This window comes from Lolium perenne, chromosome 4 (assembly GCF_019359855.2).
Source record: "Lolium perenne isolate Kyuss_39 chromosome 4, Kyuss_2.0, whole genome shotgun sequence".
NCBI lineage: Eukaryota > Viridiplantae > Streptophyta > Magnoliopsida > Poales > Poaceae > Lolium > Lolium perenne.
The window spans coordinates 297,556,327-297,575,226 of record NC_067247.2 but is presented as its reverse complement, the minus strand read 5'-3'; positions in this window follow the sequence as shown (position 1 = coordinate 297,575,226).

The following is an 18,900-nucleotide window of genomic DNA, read 5'->3' as shown; positions in this document are numbered from 1 at the left end:
CCTATAGTGGACGAAGCTCATGCAACCTTCAATAGTAAATAAATTAATCCTCTCTACTTTCATGAGAATAATCTCATGTTAATATGAAATGGAAATAGGGGCATCCATTTGTGGTATCCCATTCTGTTTGTTGCCGTAGACCACCAATCCATATGAAGTGCAGTTTCCTAAAAGGTGAGCCTCATAAGCAAAGAATCTTCATTTTACTTTGTAGATACATCTGTTAGCATAAAGGGAGAAGAGAATGGAAACCATCATCAGTGGAGAATGGAGAGATGAGATGAACCACCAGTAGCAGGAGTAGTAGTACAGTTTAATAAAAGGGAAAGGGATTTAAAAAGCCACTTACCCCTATCTTCAGGAAAATAATTGTCTGATTTACTTCACCTAAAAAGTTACTAATTAATTAATATTATAAAGCATGAACAAAGCTGAGATGAACTATTACACTGTCCATGCCAACCCGATAGATGGCAAATTCCTGAAAACAACCAACAATTCTGAAATTTAAGGGCAATGGAGGGAAAATGAGTATCCACACACGAACAAAGACAGACAGCATACGCTGCTGCTGTTACTTTTCCATGGCGCCGAGTCTCTGGGCTCCAGCAGGGCTCGTGTTGGTCGGCTAAGCCTTTATGCAAATCACAACCACAAAAAGCAAGCAAGATGGATAGGCGGAAGCAGGGGTGAAGGAGTGGTGAACGGTAGGAGGAGGAGGAGCAGCAGTATGAGATTGAATAGAATGCAAACCGCTGCCATTGGCTTTGGGCCTATATAGGGCAGTGAAAAGGCCAAGAAGAAGAGCGTCTCCTCAATTCCTCATGTCTGCGGCAGTGTAGAATTTGAGACGCCCAATATTCAATGAAGGAAACTGGATTCGGAGGTAACTTATGATCTGAGGCTAAGTGGGAGGCGGGTGACTTTTCATGTAGCAGAATGCCAAGGGAAAACAGCTTGTGGACTGCCAACCAAATAGGTCTCTTAGCTGAGGTGGAAGAGTTGAAGAGATGTGGCAGCCTATGATTGCTTAGAGATGGTTGATGATGTGGATGTCTTGCATGTTAAGAGAATTACCGTTAGTGGGTTGCTCTCATTTAGATATTATAGATTATAGATTTGCCTTCCAACTTTAATGTCTTGAGTAATACTGGAAATATAATCTTTTAGGCCGACTCCCCTTGGTGACTTTTTTTTTGTAAAAAGTCCAGTTATCTATTCATAACCATCAAACAATAGTATAATGAAACCCAAAAATTATAAAACTTGCAAAAGATATTTGGACCACCTAGCGAAGACTACCAACACTCGAAAGAGCCGAAGGTGCGCCACCTTCCTCAGCCCTCCCTCATAGGAGTCAGCCAAAGTTAGTAGAGATCGTCGTGCTAAAATTCGAAAGGACCACCGGACGAGATTAGCAGCCATCATCGATGAACAGAAGCGTAGATCAAAATCAGAACATACCAAATCATGCGAGATCCGTGAGAGGCAAAGCTCCACACACCCTCCGGTGATGCTAGACGCATCACTAGAACAGTTGCTAGAGAGAGAGGACTTTATTCTATCTTCGGAGAATCACCACCGCCATGCATTTCTAAGTAGAACACAAACTGTAAACAAACTGACGAAAACAACAACAAAAAATGGAGCCCTCCCGCCGACAAGGACCGGGATCCACCACGCCTCCATGGCCCCGAGGCCACAGGAGGCGAGGCAGATCGCCGATGGCGCCGGCTAGAGGTAGGGAAACCCTAATCGCCTCTTTCTCTCTAATGGGAATGAAGCGATACATGTATTATATAATGTTCCCAAAATATTGAAAGAGTACAAATGTTCTCTTTTATTATTTTCATAACTTGTATGTTTTACCATTCATCTTCTTATGTTCGCTAAATCTCACTTACTTGGTCATGCATGCTTCAAAAACCTAAACCAAGTCTCGTTGGGAGTCAATGTTCAAAGTAACCTTCTTATCTCACTTATGGTGCAGCTTGTCCATTTTTCGGAAGGATGGAAATACTATCATCAAATCATTCTTTCATCCTTCTAATCTTAAAGCATAAATTTATGCAGGTTCAGAAAGAGCATTAATGTAATACATTTGTTAAAGATTTCTTCCAAGATATTCATTTCACTACGATATTCAGCATGTATATTATTTGGAATTCCCTTTTGGACAAATAAAGTATGACAAAACCACTTGTTTTTCAAGATAAGAACACAACAATGATTAGAAAGTATGACAGAACCACTTGCTTTCCAAGATAAGAACACAACAATAATTCATTATTAAAGTATTTGTCTCTTATAATTAATGTTCGCCACAAGCATGCAATTGTGTGTGTGCGCGCGCGCTCCATTTTCATCCCTACATGTTTTTGACTTATATATCTTTAGGTATTGCTACTATGGCCATCTAAAGTGATCATTGGTGTAGAAATTTATGCCATTTCTAGTCATATAATTATTTATATTCTAACCAACAAGTTTGAGAAAAAGGCTTTGGTGGTGGTGGTGGTGGTGTTGTATTTAACAAATTTGAGGGGAATGACGTATCTCTTATTTCCATATAGCATAGATTTTTTACCACATGGCGTATATCATTGTGTTGTGTAGATACATGCATTTTTATAGAGCCTTGAAGATTCAAAATAGTTTTCATGATTATTTCAATATATAATATGAGATCTCTCTCGATACTCACTCCATTCCCCATTTATATAAGACACACACGCCTTTCAAGATGAAGTTTAACCAGAAAATTTGAGCATTAGTGTATGGAAATTGTAAAAAATTATATTGTTAGGATCATATTGAGAAATACTTTCTAATCGTATAAATCATTTATCAAATATTTCAACTACTTATACTAATTCTTAGCCAAACGAGAATTTTGGGAAAGATATGTGCCTTGTAAATGGGAATATAGGAAATAATAAGTAATTATAGAGGAAATCTATTTTGGCTTATAGGTGTAGATGCACCCGTTGCTTAAAAATGTATTTTAAAATGTAAAAAAGCTATAAAAATATAATTAGGTGTACATCTAGGCATTCTACGTCATCGCACAAAGTCACGCAAAAAATGACTTGTGTAAAAAGAGAATTATCAGTGCTCCAAAATAACTTTTCACAAGATTCCTTCTATATTTTTACACATCCCACATAAAATGTCTTGTTTCTCACAAAAAATTGTGTGGGAACATAGTGTTGAGATATGCCCAAGAGTTAATAATAAAGTGGTTATTATTATATCTTTGTGTTTATGATAAATGTTTGCATCCCATGCTATAATTGTATTAACCAGAAACATTAATACATGTGTGTTTTGTAAACATAAAAGAGTCTCTAGTAAGTCTCTTGTTAAACTAACTTGTTGATTAATAGATGATCATAGTTTTATGATCATGAACATTGGATGTTATTAATAACAAGGTCATATCATTAGGTGAATGATGTGATGGACATACACTCATAGTAAGCGTAGCATATGATCAAGTCATTTAGTTATTTGTGCTTCAAGCTTTAATATGAATAGTAACTTAATACTTCGACCATGAGATCATGTTAATCACCTCCACCGGATGGATACTTTGATGACACCAAAACACTACTTCGTACATGAGTTGTTATAAAGGTGGCATTAAGTGTTCGGAAAGTATAGGGTTAAGGCATATGGATCAATAGTGAGATTTGTCCATCCCAATGACAGATAGATATACTCTGGACCCTCTCAGTGGAATGACATCCAATTAGCTTGCAAGCATGTGACTGGTTTTGCTGAAAACAAAGGATTAAACGAACCGTTTGGAAAAAGAATTATTTGCAGAGAACAGAACAGAAAAATATTGTAGAAGATTGCAATTAAAAGAAGAAGGACCGGGGTCCACAGTTCACTAGAGGCGCCTCCCCAATAAATAAATATGCTGGGTAAAAAAATTACATATGGGCAATTGACAAACAGAGGTTCTACGCTAATGGTTGGTGCAGAATACATGCTATGAAAGTATGCGGGCATTACAACAATATACATAGACCGTAATCCAACTGCATCTATGACTAATAATGCACCTTCAGGATTGCATCCGCGACACCCTCCAGTATTAAGTTGCAAGCAACGGACTATCACTTTAAGCAATGTGTGTAAAGTAAACGATGAAACTACCCTTGAATAGAACACCGCTGTTTTCTCCCTAGTAGCAACAACACATCTACAACTTTAGAGAACAAGGTCACTTCCCATGGTTAAATAGAGGCATGAACCCACTATCGAGCATAAATACTCCCTCTTGGAGTCGCTAGCATCTACTTGGCCAGAGCACCTACAAGAAACGGAGAGCATGCAAGATCATAATAACATCATACATAATCTCAACCAAAGCAATCTCTCTATAAATCGGATCCACATCAAACCAACATAGCAATTACAAATAGATGATCTTGATCATGTTAGGCAGCTCACAAGATCTATACATGAAGCACAACAAGGAGAGTACAACCATCTAGCTACTGCTATGAACTCATGGTCCCGTGGAGGACTACTCACGCATCACCTCGGATGAAGACATGGTGATGTAGAGGCCTTTGGCGGTGATTTCCCTCTCCGGCAGGGTGCCGGGATGGACTGCAGAACCCTCCCAAACTAGGGTTTCGGTTGACGGCGGCGTCGAAACTTTTCGTGGATGGAGGCTCGGGTCCCTGGGGTTTTCCTGATACGAGGAATAAATAGGCGAAAAGGTAGAGCAAACGAGGCGACTAGGCGCTAGTACATGGGCCAGGCGCGGCCAAGGGTGGGGCGGCGCCTGCCCTATGTACTGCCACGTGGCAGCTCTCCTGCGCGTGTCCTTCTGGCTCCGTCTTCGTCCCGGAAAAATAAGACTCTGGGCTTTTGTTTCGTCCAATTCCGAGAAACTTTCATGTACAACTTTTCTGAAACACAAAAACAGCAGAAAACAGGAACTGGCACTGCGGCACTGCGTTAATAGGTTAGTCCCAGAAAATGCTAAAATGTGTGAAAAAGTGCACATAAAACATATAACAATTGTAACAAAATAAGCATGGAGCATCAAAAATTATAGATACGTTTGGGACGTATCAACATCCCCAAGCTTAACTCCTGCTCGTCCTCGAGTAGGTAAGTGATAACAAATAAATAATTTTTGAGGTGGCATGTTGTCACACTACTTTGATCAATCTAAATGTAAAAGCAAACATAGCTGGAATCATCGAATCCTAACATAAGCATGATAGATATAATCAAACAATGAAACTTAATAACCATGCTAAAACATGAATAGTAATCAAACAAAATAAAATGTATAATGTGCATGGAAAGTAAAGTGATTGTCAAGAGCATAGCATAGATACATAATAAAGTGGTACTCAGCTTGTCCCATAAGTGGAAGCAAAACATAAATGCTTGGACACCTTTAAAAGATGATAAGGATGACTAGAAACAAAAAGTTTGAACAAGCAATACCATAATTATGAATCAATCAATAAAATCTTGGGACCATGCACATAAAACTAAGAATGACAACTATGCTCTCATAAGTGGTGCATAAACTAGAAGGTGGAGACTCAACATAAAAGTAAAAGAAGGTCTCTCTTTGAGAGCCAAGTAAGATCACTCATGTGCTAGAGCTTTTTATTGAAACAACAAGAGTATAAAATGCACTTTTGAGAGGTGGATGATGTCAACGGTAAGTACAAAGCATATGGGTTGTGCAAAAGTGCTACTTGCCTCATGCATAATTACTACTAGTGCTCACACCTCGTCCTACTCACCTCGGATCACCATTAGCTCTCATCACATGTTTTAACCTAGTATCACAAAGGGGTACCCCTGTGCCTCCTGTACAAAGGTCCTAGGAGATGCGTTGCTTTTGATTTCTCATTTTTAAAGCATCTTAAACTTGGGACATCCATACCGGGACGACACGAGCAACAGATAAATGGACTCCTCTTTTTTTATTGCTAGAAGCTTTCTCATAAGAGATTGAGGATTTGTCCAACTGAAACTTCCACCATGATACATGGCTTCGGTTAGCGGCCCAATGTTCTTCTCTAACAAAAATGTATACTCAAACTATTTTGCATGGATAATCTCTTTCATTTCAGACAATATGAACATGCATAGCAACCAACATGATATTCAGCGGCAAAGCACGCTGAGGTGTCCCCAGTATTTCAATGGTTATCACACCACAAGCAACTTAAAAGATCTACGGTTACACAAGGAACACACGCTAGGCACAATAGTCATTTTTGACTACTTTCCCATGAGCAACAAAAATATAATACTTTGAAATTTGAAGGTAGCACATGAGCAAACTACTATGGAATGGCAATGAAACACCACATATAGGTAGATATGGTGGACAATTTGGCATATTTAGTTTTTGGTGGTTGGATGCATGAATAAAATACTCACACAAATGGAGGCTAGAAAAAGATCGGGTGCGACCAACTAAGAGAGCATAATGGCCATAATCATGCACAGCGACAAAATATATTAATCAAAGCATAAAGTGATACACAAGTTGCAAACTAAATGATCATAGAGGCAAGAATTGACTAGAATGTAGTCATAACATGTTGCAAAACAGGTGCCAAGTCAACCCAAATAAAAACATTCGCAGGAGAATATATACCACAATATTATGCTTTTCTATTGTATGCTAAAAATAATGCATGAAACCTTCAATGGCACACTAAACACTCTCAGTATTTGAGACTAATCATAATGAAAACATAATTAACAAGCTCATCATGAGAATAACATCTAGCAAAATATGCAAAAATAACTATGCCACAGTCTAAAAATGCTTCCATTTGCATCACATACACATAATTTTTTTTGTCATGCTTCCAACGCCAACCAAATGAAACCAAACGACTCTCATATATTAAAAACAAGTAAATGTACAGAGAGCTACTGAAACTCAAATAAATATAAAAGTGGAGCGTGTCTCTCTCCAACGCAAAATGCATAACAGTGGAGCGTGTCTCACTCCAAAATAAACATGCAAAACAGCGGAGCGTGTCTCACTCCAAAGTAAATATGCAAAGTGGTGGAGCGTGTCTCACTCCAAAGTAAACATGAATGATGGGATCCAACTTTATTGAAAGTAAACACACAGAAAAAAGTAAAGACGCTCCAAGGATAACACATATCACATGAAGGAATAAAAATATAGCGTGTTGAAAAATGACCTGGTGCTTTTTGTTGATGAAGAGGGGACGCCTTGGGCATCCCCAAGATTTGACGCTTGTACTTCTTGGATATTTCTTGGGGGGTCCAGGGTACATCCCCAAGCTTGAGCTCTTGTCCATTCTTCATCTTATTGCATCATTCTTCTGTTCCTACACTTGAAAACTTCCTTCACACAAAACTCAGCATAATTGATTAGCAATATTAGTGCAGATAAAAATATATCAAACCAGCAAGGCTTCAGTAATGGCACATATGGAACACTCATTTTAACATATGCTACTGTAGCTACTTCTTCCCAAAGCTCTTTTTTCACAAAAGAACTCAAAAAGACGAAGCATAAGACGCAAATGCAAAACATGGCAGAAATCTGTCAAAACAGACCAGCAGGCAGAGATCGAAATTAAAGAAATAGTTCTGTTGCTCAAATCGAAAAATGCTAAACTAACGAAAGTTAGCTAACATACTGGGGCATAAGCAAAAAAATGTGTAGCTCAAAATAATGTTCTGGCGATTTTTAAGAATTGTTTTCGTGACCAGCACAGAATCTGTTTCAGAATTGTAAATACCTCAAACACTGCTTTCTTTCTATTAGAGGCTACCCTTGGCATAAAAACAAAATAAAAATGATAAGGAGAGGTTATTACAGTAGCAATAACTTCCAATACTCAACAAAGCAAAAATAACAGAAATAAAACATGGGTTGTCTCCCATAAGCGCTTTTCTTTAACGCCTTTGAGCTAGGCGCAGAAAGGGTGCAAATCAAGTACTGTCAAGAGGTGGCTCATCAACACCATAAGTTGTCCTATAAATAGAGTCATAAGGTGACTTCCTTCTTTTTCTAGGGAAGTGTTCCATTCCTCTTTTGAGTGTAAATTGATAACGAATTATTCCATCTCTCATATCAATGATAGCACCTGCAGTTCTAAGAAACGGTCTTCCCAAAATAATAGGGCATGAAGCATTGCATTCAATATCCAAAACAACAAAATCAACGGGAACATAATTATTATTCACTTGTATAAGAATATTATCAACTCTCCCCAAAGGTTTCTTTGCAGCAACATCAACAAGAAGAACATCCAAATAACATTTTTCTAACTGTGGCAAGTCAAGCATATCATAAACTCTTTTAGGCATAATAGAAATACTTGCACCAAGATCACATAAGTCATTACAATAAAATTCTTCTACTCTCATCTTAATAGTAGGTTCCCAACCATCTTCTAACTTTTTAGGAATTGAAGCCTCATGCTTCAACTTCTCTTCCCTCGTTTTCATAATAGCACTAGCAATATGCTTTGTAAGAGCAACATTTTGTTCAATAGCATTGGGAGTTTCAGCGAGCTTTTGCAAGAACTTTATAACTTCAGTAATGGTACAACTTTCAAAATCAAAATCATTGCTATCAAAAATAAAAGGAAAATTATCTCCCACACCTCTAAAAATTTCAGCACGCTTGTCGGGAACAGTTTTAATGGGTTTATACACTTTTCTATGTGGAGTCGAAACTTTTCCTACATTTTTGATTTTGCTAGTAGTAGTAGGAGGTTTGCTAGCATTCAAAGGTTCAGTATTACTATTGGTGGTGATTGTGTAAACCTTGGCTAAATTATTTTCTCTAGCCATCTCATCTTCTCTTTCCCACCTAGCATGCAATTCAGCTAACAACCTCATATTGTCATCAATTTCAACTTGAATAGCATTTGCTTGAGCAAAAGTTTTATTCTCAGTATTATCATGAGGAACAACCTTTAATTTAAGAAGATCAACATCAAGAGAAAGGCTATCCACTTTAGAAACAAGAGCATCTATTTTGCTAAACTTTTCATCCACAGATTTATTAAAAGCAGTTTGTTTACTAATAAAATCTTTGAGAATACCCTCAAGTTCATAGGGAGCACTCCTATTGCTGTTATAAGAATTACCATAAGAGTTACTAAAACCACTCCCATTGTTGGGAGGATACGACCTATAATTATTCCTACCAAAATTATTCCTATAGGCATTATTATTAAAATTGTTGCTCTTAATAAAATTCACATCTACATTTTCTTCTTGAGCAACCAAAGAGGCCAAAGGAACATTGTTTGGATCCATATGAGCATTATTATTTGCAAGCATAGACATAATAGCATCAATCTTATCACTCAAAGTAGAAGTTTCCTCATCAGAATTTACCTTTTTACCTTGTGGAGCTCTCTCGGTATGCCACTCAGAATAATTTACCATCATACTGTCCAGAAGTTTTGTAGCCGCCCCAAGGGTCATAGACATAAAAGTGCCTCCAACAGCTGAATCCAATAAGTTCCTTGAAGAAAAATTTAGTCCTGCATAGAAGGTTTGAATAATCATCCAAGTAGTCAGTCCATGAGTGGACAATTTTTAACCAAAGATTTCATTCTTTCCCAAGCTTGGGCAACATGCTCAGTATCAAATTGTCTAAACTTCATAATATCACTTCTCAAAGATATAATTTTAGCAGTAGGATAATATTTTCCAATAAAAGCATCTTTGCATTTAACCCAAGAATCAATACTATTTCTAGGCAAAGATAGCAACCACTCCTTAGCTCTACCTCTTAATGAGAAAGGAAACAATTTCAACTTAATAATATCACCATCTACATCCTTATATTTTTGCATCTCACATATAGCTCAACAAAATTGTTGAGGTGAGAAGCAGCATCATCGGTACTAACACCAGAAAATGGCTCTTTCATAACAAGGTTCAACAAGGCAGGCTTAATCACATAAAAACCTGCTTCAGGAGCAGGTGGAGTAATGGGTGTGCAAATAAAATCATTGTTGTTGGTGCTAGTAAAATCACACAACTTAGTATTCTCAGGAGTAGCCATTTAATAAAAATAATGCAAGCAACAGAAATAAAAGCTATACTAATTTTTTTGGATTTTCGATATAAAATGCAAACAAGATAAAAATAAAATATGCAAGCAAAACAACAACAAAGTAAAAGAGTTGAGAGTGAGAGACTCCCCTCGCAGAAGAGATGCTTTTCTCCCCAGCAACGGCGCCAGAAAAAGTCTTTGCTGAGCGCGGAGTTGATGAATGAGAATTTATGCGCAACATTGAGTGGAACCCCAAGAGGAAGGTATGATGAGCACAACAGGAAGTTTTCCCTAAGTAAGAAACCAAGGTTTATCGACCAGTAGGAGAAAAACGTTCTCTCCCGAGGTGTTGCGAACCAACTCGTGGCGGCGCACTGCCGGCGTCAGCAGCAACGTACTTTGTCCCCAACTTTCAGCGAGGTTGTCAAACTCACTGGTTTTGCTGAAAACAAAGGATTAAACGAACCATGTGGAAAAAGAATTGTTTGCAGAGAACAGAACAGAAAAATGATGTAGAAGATTGCAATTAAAAGAAGAAGGACCGGGGTCCACAGTTCACTAGAGGTGCCTCCCCAATAAATAAATATGATGGGTAAACAAATTACAGATGGGCAATTGACAGACATAGATTCTACGCTAATGATTGGTGCAGAATACATGCTATGAAAGTATGCGGGTATTACAACAATATACATAGACCGTAATCCAACTGCATCTATGACTAATAATCCACCTTCAGGATTGCATCCGCGACAACCTTCAGTATTAAGTTGCAAGCAACGGACTATCTCTATAAGCAATGTGTGTAAAGTAAACGATGAAACTACCCTTGAATAGAACACCGCTGTTTTCTCCCTAGTAGCAACAGCACATCTACAACCGTAGAGAACAAGGTCACTTCTCATGGTTAAATAGAGACATGAACCCACTATCGAGCATAAATACTCCCTCTTGGAGTCGCTAGCATCTACTTGGCCAGAGCATCTACTAGAAACGGAGAGCATGCAAGATCATAATAACATAATACATAATCTCAACCAAAGCAATCTCTCTATAAATCGGATCCACATCAAACCAACATGTAGCAATTACAAATAGATGATCTTGATCATGTTAGGCAGCTCACAAGATCTATACATGAAGCACAACAAGGAGAGGACAACCATCTAGCTACTGCTATGGACCCATGGTCCCGTGGAGGACTACTCACGCATCACCTCGGATGAAGACATGGAGATGTAGAGGCCTCCGGCGGTGATTTCCCTCTCCGGCAGGGTGCCGGGATGGACTGCAGAACCATCCCGAACTAGGGTTTCGGTTGACGGCGGTGTCGGAACTTTTCGTGGATGGAGGCTTGGGTCCCTGGGGTTTTCCCGATACGAGGAATAAATAGGTGGAAAGGTAGAGTAAACGAGGCGACTCGGCGCCAATACATGGGCCAGGCGCGGCCAAGGGTGGGGTCGCGCCTGCCCTATGTACTGCCACATGGCAGCTCTCCTGCGCGTGTCCTTCTGGCTCCGTCTTCGTCCCGGAAAAAATAAGACTGGGCTTTTGTTTCGTCCAATTCCAAGAAACTTTCATGTACAACTTTTCTGAAACACAAAAACAACAGAAATCAGGAACTGGCACTGCGTTAATCGGTGATGACCCACAAGTATAGGGGGTGTATCGTAGTACTTTCGATAAATAAGAGTGTCGAACCCAACGAGGAGCAGAAGGTGTTGACAAGCAGTTTCGATGAAGGATTCACTGTAAATGCTCACAGACAAGTATTCAGGGGGTTTTGATATAGCAGATAAATAAAGTACGAGTAAGTAAAATGCGAGAGAAATAATTGCAGCGAGTGGCCCAATCCTTTTTAGCACAAAGGACAAGCCGGTTTGTTTACTTATAATGACCAAACGTTCTTGAGGACACACGGGAATTTAGTCTAGTGCTTTCGCTTCATATAGCTGATTAATCTCATTGTTTTGATAAGTGTTATGTGGGTGAACCTATGCTAATGCACTGCCCTTCCTAGGACTAATACATACTTGTGATTATACCCCTTGCAAGCATCCGCAACTACAAGAAAGTAATTAAGATAAATCTAACCACAGCCTTAAACTCTGAGATCCTGCTATCCCTCCTGCATCGATATACCAACGGGGGTTTAGGTTTCTGTCACTCTGGCAACCCCGCAATTGGCAACCGAATACAAGATGTATTCCCCTAGGCCCATAAAGGTGAAGTATCATGTAGTCGACGTTCACATGACACCACTAGAAGAATAACACCATAACATAAATATCAAACCATTGAATATTACCCAACATAATTCACTACTAACATTTAGACTTCACCCATGTCCTCAAGAACTAAACGAACTACTCACGAGACATCATATGGAACATGATCAGAGGTGATATGATGATGAATAACAATCTGAACATAAACCTTGGTTCAATGGTTTCACTCAATAGCATCAATAACAAGTAGAAATCAATACCGGGAGAGTTTACCCTATCAAACAATCAAGATCCAACCCTAATTGTTACCGCGGTGACGAGGTGCAGCGGTGGAGATGGCGGTGATGATGATGGAGATGATGGTGATGATGATCCCAATGATGTCCAGCTCGATGGCTGACAAGGGATTAACTTATCAATGCCTACAAGTTGTAGACTAGGGTTTTGCTGGAAGTAGAGGGCAAGTAGATCTCGAAGGTTTCAGCCGAAAAGTACTCGACGAATATGAAAACTATGGGTTTGTAAGACAATGATTCGATCCTCTCTTTGTCCCTCGACTCCCCTTATATAGGAGGCGGAGCCGAGGGATTCGTGATACACAAGTTTACAGAGTCCGGGAGGGTTTCTGACCCGTCCCGCAAGATTACAAGTCTATGTTTCCTAATACAACTCTAACTTTCCTTAACACTATCTTGGGCTTCCGAACTTTTATATTCTTTGATATGTGGGCCTTCAGTAAACCCCGGGTACTATCTTCGGCAGGCCCATTAGGGATGCCCATGTCAGTAGCCCCCGAGATTTTGCTTGAATCGAAGAATCAGGGAAAATCTCCAATTTCATACTTTTACCAAGTTCAACATATATCTTTAGATACGCAATTCTATATTGTACAGGGATACTGGTAATTGGGGCTAGTTCATCTGACGGGTCAGGTACTAGTTAACTGCTCTAGTGGCAATCCGCAAAAACCTACTTCAAGATCATGTCCCTGGACATGATCTCGGGATACTGGTGTAAACTTCGACAGGTGCCGCTTAAGGTCTTACCATTCTGTCGAGTCCCAGTCATATTTTATCGGGTACCTAACGCGTCCGTTAGGATTTTTCTTCATATGTGTTGATACGGAAAAAAGTAGCAATCCGACGTCAGAGACGGTGCCACGCCGCTCAGAACGGATCTGGGGTCTTACCTTCGCAAAGTTTTACGGCATTCAGAGATTATTCGCGACGTTTAGCACTCTGAGAATATATTGTTGAGTGCTTTTTCGGCTGTTGGAATAGCACATTTTATCGAGTCACGGATGACTTATATTGACTTCCCGATGGGAGTATATGTCGAGTTATTTTTATAACTCGAAATATGCTCACTTCTTATATTATTTCATCGGGCACGCGAACAGCGTTCCCGATGGGAGTAGCCCCCGAGGCTACAGCCAAGGACTTGGACTTGGTTGTAGGCTCCACACTTTATGCCGCTGTATTGTCATTCTTTCTCGAGCTTTTCATATCTATCGGGTGCGCGAACAGCGCTCCTGATGGGAGTAGCCCCCGAGGCTATGAACAAATGCTTGCGTTTGATCATAGGCTCCATCAATTTCTATATTGTCATACTCGAATTTTACCTTTTTCCAAAGTAGCCCCCGAGCATTTGGGCAAAAACTTGTATTTGATCAAAGGCTCCCAAAGTAATCGATAAATTTTCCTGCCGCCAATCTTCTTATTTCATACTTCTCGAGATTTTCCCCTTGGTCAAAGTGACCTCATTACTGACGATAGCCACGATCTTTGTATCCAGGAAGCTCGAGTACTACTCTCCCTGCCTTGTGGGTCCAAATTTCCTGTCATGTTGACACGTCGTGCAAGTGGGGGACACACGTCCTCCGCTTTTCCTAGCGCACGTACTGTAGTGCCTGTTCTGTTCCATCCCCGTAAAAATACCTTTTTACCCTTCAGTTAGAAGTTCATTTTCCACCGCACGATTTCTCCATCCAACGGTGCATTGCTTCGCCAAATCCCTATATAAGCCCTTCTTCTACCTCTGTTCACACCTTCGCTCACGCCGCACCTCTGCTCCCCTTTGCCAAAACCTCCATTGCGCCCAATTCTCTCTGAGCTCACCCACGCACAAGCTTTGCTCCTTCATTGCCGTTGATGCCACCACGTGCGCGACTCACTCGCCACAGCACTCCCAAATCTAAGATGGCCGTTGAAGACCTCGAGTGGGAGAGATCTAAATTCTCCAACCAGGATATCAACACGCTGAAGAGGCTGGGGCTGATGAATAAGGAAGGCGCCATCCGCTTTCCCAGCGAAGAAAGCTACCCTACTCCGCCAATCGAGTATCGGGTTAGTTTTGTCGACAATCTCATCTGCGGTCTCTCCACCCCAATCCATGATTTCCTTCGTGGCCTTCTATTTGTCTATGGGGTTCAGCTGCATCAGCTGACCCCCAACTCCATCCTCCATGTCGCTATTTTCATCACTCTTTGCGAGTGCTTCCTCGGAGTCACTCCTAATTGGGCTCTGTGGAAGCGCATCTTCTGCCTCAGCCGCAATGGCTCCCACAATGCCATCTACAACATGGGCGGCGTTGTTATCTGTGTTCGCTCCGACGTCGAGTATTTTGACGTCAAATTCCCTGACTCCGTCCAAGGGTGGCGCAAAAGATGGCTTTATATACACGAAGAAAGTGCTAACTCCGTCGAGCACAACATAACTCCTTTTGATGGTAGCGCCAGGATTCTTCGCCGCTGTTCCTGGGATGCTGAAGCTACCGAAGAAGAGAAAACGGCGACAGAGGCCCTCATGTCTCGCATCCGTGAGCTTCAGAATACCCGAGGCAAGGAATTGTCGGGTATCTAGATCACAGCCTATTTCCTTAGGATTAGAGTGCAGCCTCTGCAGGCTCGCAAAAATCCCGTCTGGACTTACGCTGGCGAAAAAGATGCCAATAGGCTCTCCAAGGATCTTTCTGTAAAGGACTTGGAGAAGCTTATTCGAAGAATTTCATCACTCAGCAAGAAGGATCCCATTCCATCATCTTGCCACGTTGAACCATACAGCGCCGCCAATCCTCTCCCCCAGGTATTTTCCTTGTATTTTGTTCCCGAATTTCTGCTGTTTTATCGACTACTGCTTCTTCTTTTTTACTGACACCCCTGCATATTTCCTTGTCGCTTTTTCTGCAGAACCATCCGGTCTTAACTACTCTTCCTCCTCTTCCCGAAGATGGAGAAGTTGAAGAACAGGCTGTTGTCACTGACGACAACCAGGGTACTTCTCTCCCTGGGAGTGAAGTCGCAGGTTCTCGTAAATCTGCGGCTTCCTCTGAAAAAGAAGTTGAATCTGACGCCAGCGAGTCGACACAATCCCTTCCTTCTGTTGTTTCCCCAGGGAACAAAAGAAAGAGGCTCGAGGTTGTCGATACTGGCACGTCCAAGGCTGGCACATCTCATGTCGAAGAAGTTGCTCCTACTGAAGAAAGGACAACTTTAAATCCTTATGAAGCTGCCCTTATCAGCTCGTAAGTTTTTCTTTTACTTTTTGCTCTCGTCATTTTTGACTATATTGTCTCTTCATACTGTAACCTGTTTATCTCAGTGATGAAGAGGAGGACAATCCCGCCATTGACGTGACTGCTTGAATGAGCACGTCTCGTACTTTGGTTGTCTCGGAAGCTCAACCCGATGGAGATGAAACCTCGGCACCTCAACAAGGTGTTGAGCTTACTGCTCCAGCTGCAAGCCCCCGAGCCCCTTCACCGAAAAGAGCCAGGGTTGAATCAGTCGAAGAACCCACCCAATTAAGTGGTGGTTTCACGACTTCTTCATTGAATGACGTAAGTTTCTCCTTTGTTGTGCGTTTTCTCTTTTTTGCTTGCTATCTTCGAACTTTTTCCATACTATATTTGATTTTTCTTTCTTTGTATCTCTCCAGCCTTTGATGAATGAATTTTTCCGTCTCGGTACCCAATTCGTCGGGTACCGTGATCTTTCGAACAAGCTGAAAGGTACTATTTTGCTATTTTTCTCTTGATTGAATTTCCTTCCTCATAATTCTTGTCACAATAATCATTATTATCGACTGCTTTTCCAGCCAATCTTGCGGAAGCTAACAAACGTGCTGACGCTCTTGCTCTGAAATTGGAGCAAAGCGAAAAGGCTCGCAAGAAGGCTGAATCCAGCGCCGTAGTTGTGGAAGATCTTCGAAAAAGACTTCACAACGCTGAAACTTCTCTGAATGACCACATCACTCGGCAAGCTGCTCGAGAAAAAGAAATTATCTCTCGCTTAGAAGCGTAGAGTCGACGTTTGTTAGTAAGTATTCTCACCAACTTTTTATTTTCCCTTTACCATGCTTTTTTCCTTTCTTTTGACAAGCTATATTTTCCATCAGCAGGGAAGACGCGTCAAGATTATGAACTTGAATTTCCTGAGGGTGGCCCCCTTCTCGACGCACTCTCCCTCCTCGAGATTCATGGAGATGAGGCACGCCAAGGCATTGATGATGCCAACTTGGGCCTGAAGAAGTTGTTTCCATATTTCTTCTCGAAGAAAGAAGAACCTAAGTCGTTTGGCGAGCTGGCCAAGTGCTTCAACGTTGACGAAGATCTTGGACACAATCTTCGGCAAGAAGGCTTGAAGGTTGGTGTTGAAGGCACCATTGCCTTGGTTTCTAGCAGCCAACAAAACGTCGACTGGGCTAAGGTTGGCGACGTTCCGAAGATGGAGACGAAGACGTGGGTGTCTTTGATCAAGGCTGCCAAGCCAAACTCGAAGAAAATCCTTGCCTTCCTTGGATTCAGACCAGCTCCAGCTCCAAGTTCGTCGAAGCCGGAGGTCAAGTAGACCGCTCTTCTTTTTGTTTTGCTGTCTTTCTTTTGATGTTGTCGCCATGGTAGTTTTTGGCGACAACTTTACCACCTGTTCTCCTAGGAACGCTTCTTGTAATGGCTTTTGTAAATATCCAATCTTATCAATGAAAAACTATCTTGCCGAAGTTATTGATTCCGAAATTTTTCCTTTTCCAGTTAATTTTTGACAATTATACCGCGATGCCTTTGCCAACTGCCTTGCCTTCCGCACCCTGCTCGAAAAAATCTTCTGCTGGCGAGTTTATCAAGAATTCTGCGGGTACTGCATATACTGAAGATTTGGACGAACTCCGTTAGCAATTGCAATCGATGAAGAAACAGGCTCTCATGTTAATGGAGCAATCTCGAAAATCCTCTGAAAAGGAAAAACTTGCTATTCAACAAGCTCAAGAAGCCATAGCTGCCAAGGAAGCCGCCGTTTCTGAAGCTGAAAAGGCAACCACTCGAGAAAATTCCATGCTTGAACTGATGAATGAAGCCAGTACCGATATGTCCGGTATGTTTTCTCAAACCAGAACTCCTTCTATCTTTCTGCTATATCCTTTTTGAATTTCTCGTGCTGTCGCCAAATAGGTTCCTTTCTCGACGCTGCCGCTGAAGACGAAAGGGTAAACGCGAGAACCAATCTGCTCGTTAACCTTTCTCTTGACCATGGTTGTTTGTTCAGGGCCACTCCAGAATGGACCCGACAGATTGTCAGGTTTCAAGACCGCGCCTGTCAGGTTCGTGATTTCCTTGAGTTCTGTACCAGAACCTTGTCCTTGGTTTATAGTACAATGTTTCCTCGGAACGAAGTACCGGACACTCTTCTTAGTCTGATGGAAAAATTTCGGGATGCCCCTCGTATCCATAACTTTGTGTGAGCTCAACTATCTGCTGGAGCAATATTCGCGATGATTATGATACAGATGTGCTACCAAAAATTAGACCTGACGAATATTGTCGCCAAGTGTCTGGCCAAGCAGTCGAAGCGAAAAAGGAACATCGACAAAATCAATGAGACTGTAACTCCTGTGGCCGAAGAAATGATGGAAGAACTTCTTCGGATGGACTCTGAGTTTTTTGTCAAAGGGAGCTATGCTGAGCATACGACAACTGCTGCAAATAACAAAGGTCTATCTATAGATAGTATATTATGCATCAAATGAGCTGTACTATATTGCAGGAAATTGTATATATATTTGTTTTTGTTGAATTCTTCTTGACGACAAAGTAGTCTATATTGTAAAGTATAATCTATCTTGTATAAGCCCCCGAGCGTTTCGGTGGCGATTTTCTGTACTGTACTTGCGGTGTTAAACCAAGTCGAAGATTTTCTATATTGTATTTGCGGGTACTAGCCCCCGAGCTTTTCATTGAACACTATTTTTTGTCATTATTGATTTGCGAGGTATGTTATACCAAGGCAAGCTATCTTTTTATAATTTTGAAGAACTGTATTGTAATTGTCGGGTTGAAGCCCCCGAGCGTATCGAAAGAGAAGATGTATATCACCAATATCTTTACTATATTGCAGCACCGCGAGCCCGCCTCATTAAAAACCTTTCCAGCCCCACTCGGTGCCCTGAAAAGGAAAAGAGTGCGTGATACGTCTCCGACGTATCGATAATTTCTTGTGTTCCATGCCACATTATTGATGATATCTACATGTTTTATGCACACTTTATGTCATATTCGTGCATTTTCTGGAACTAACCTATTAACAAGATGCCGAAGTGCCGATTCTTTGTTTTCTGCTGT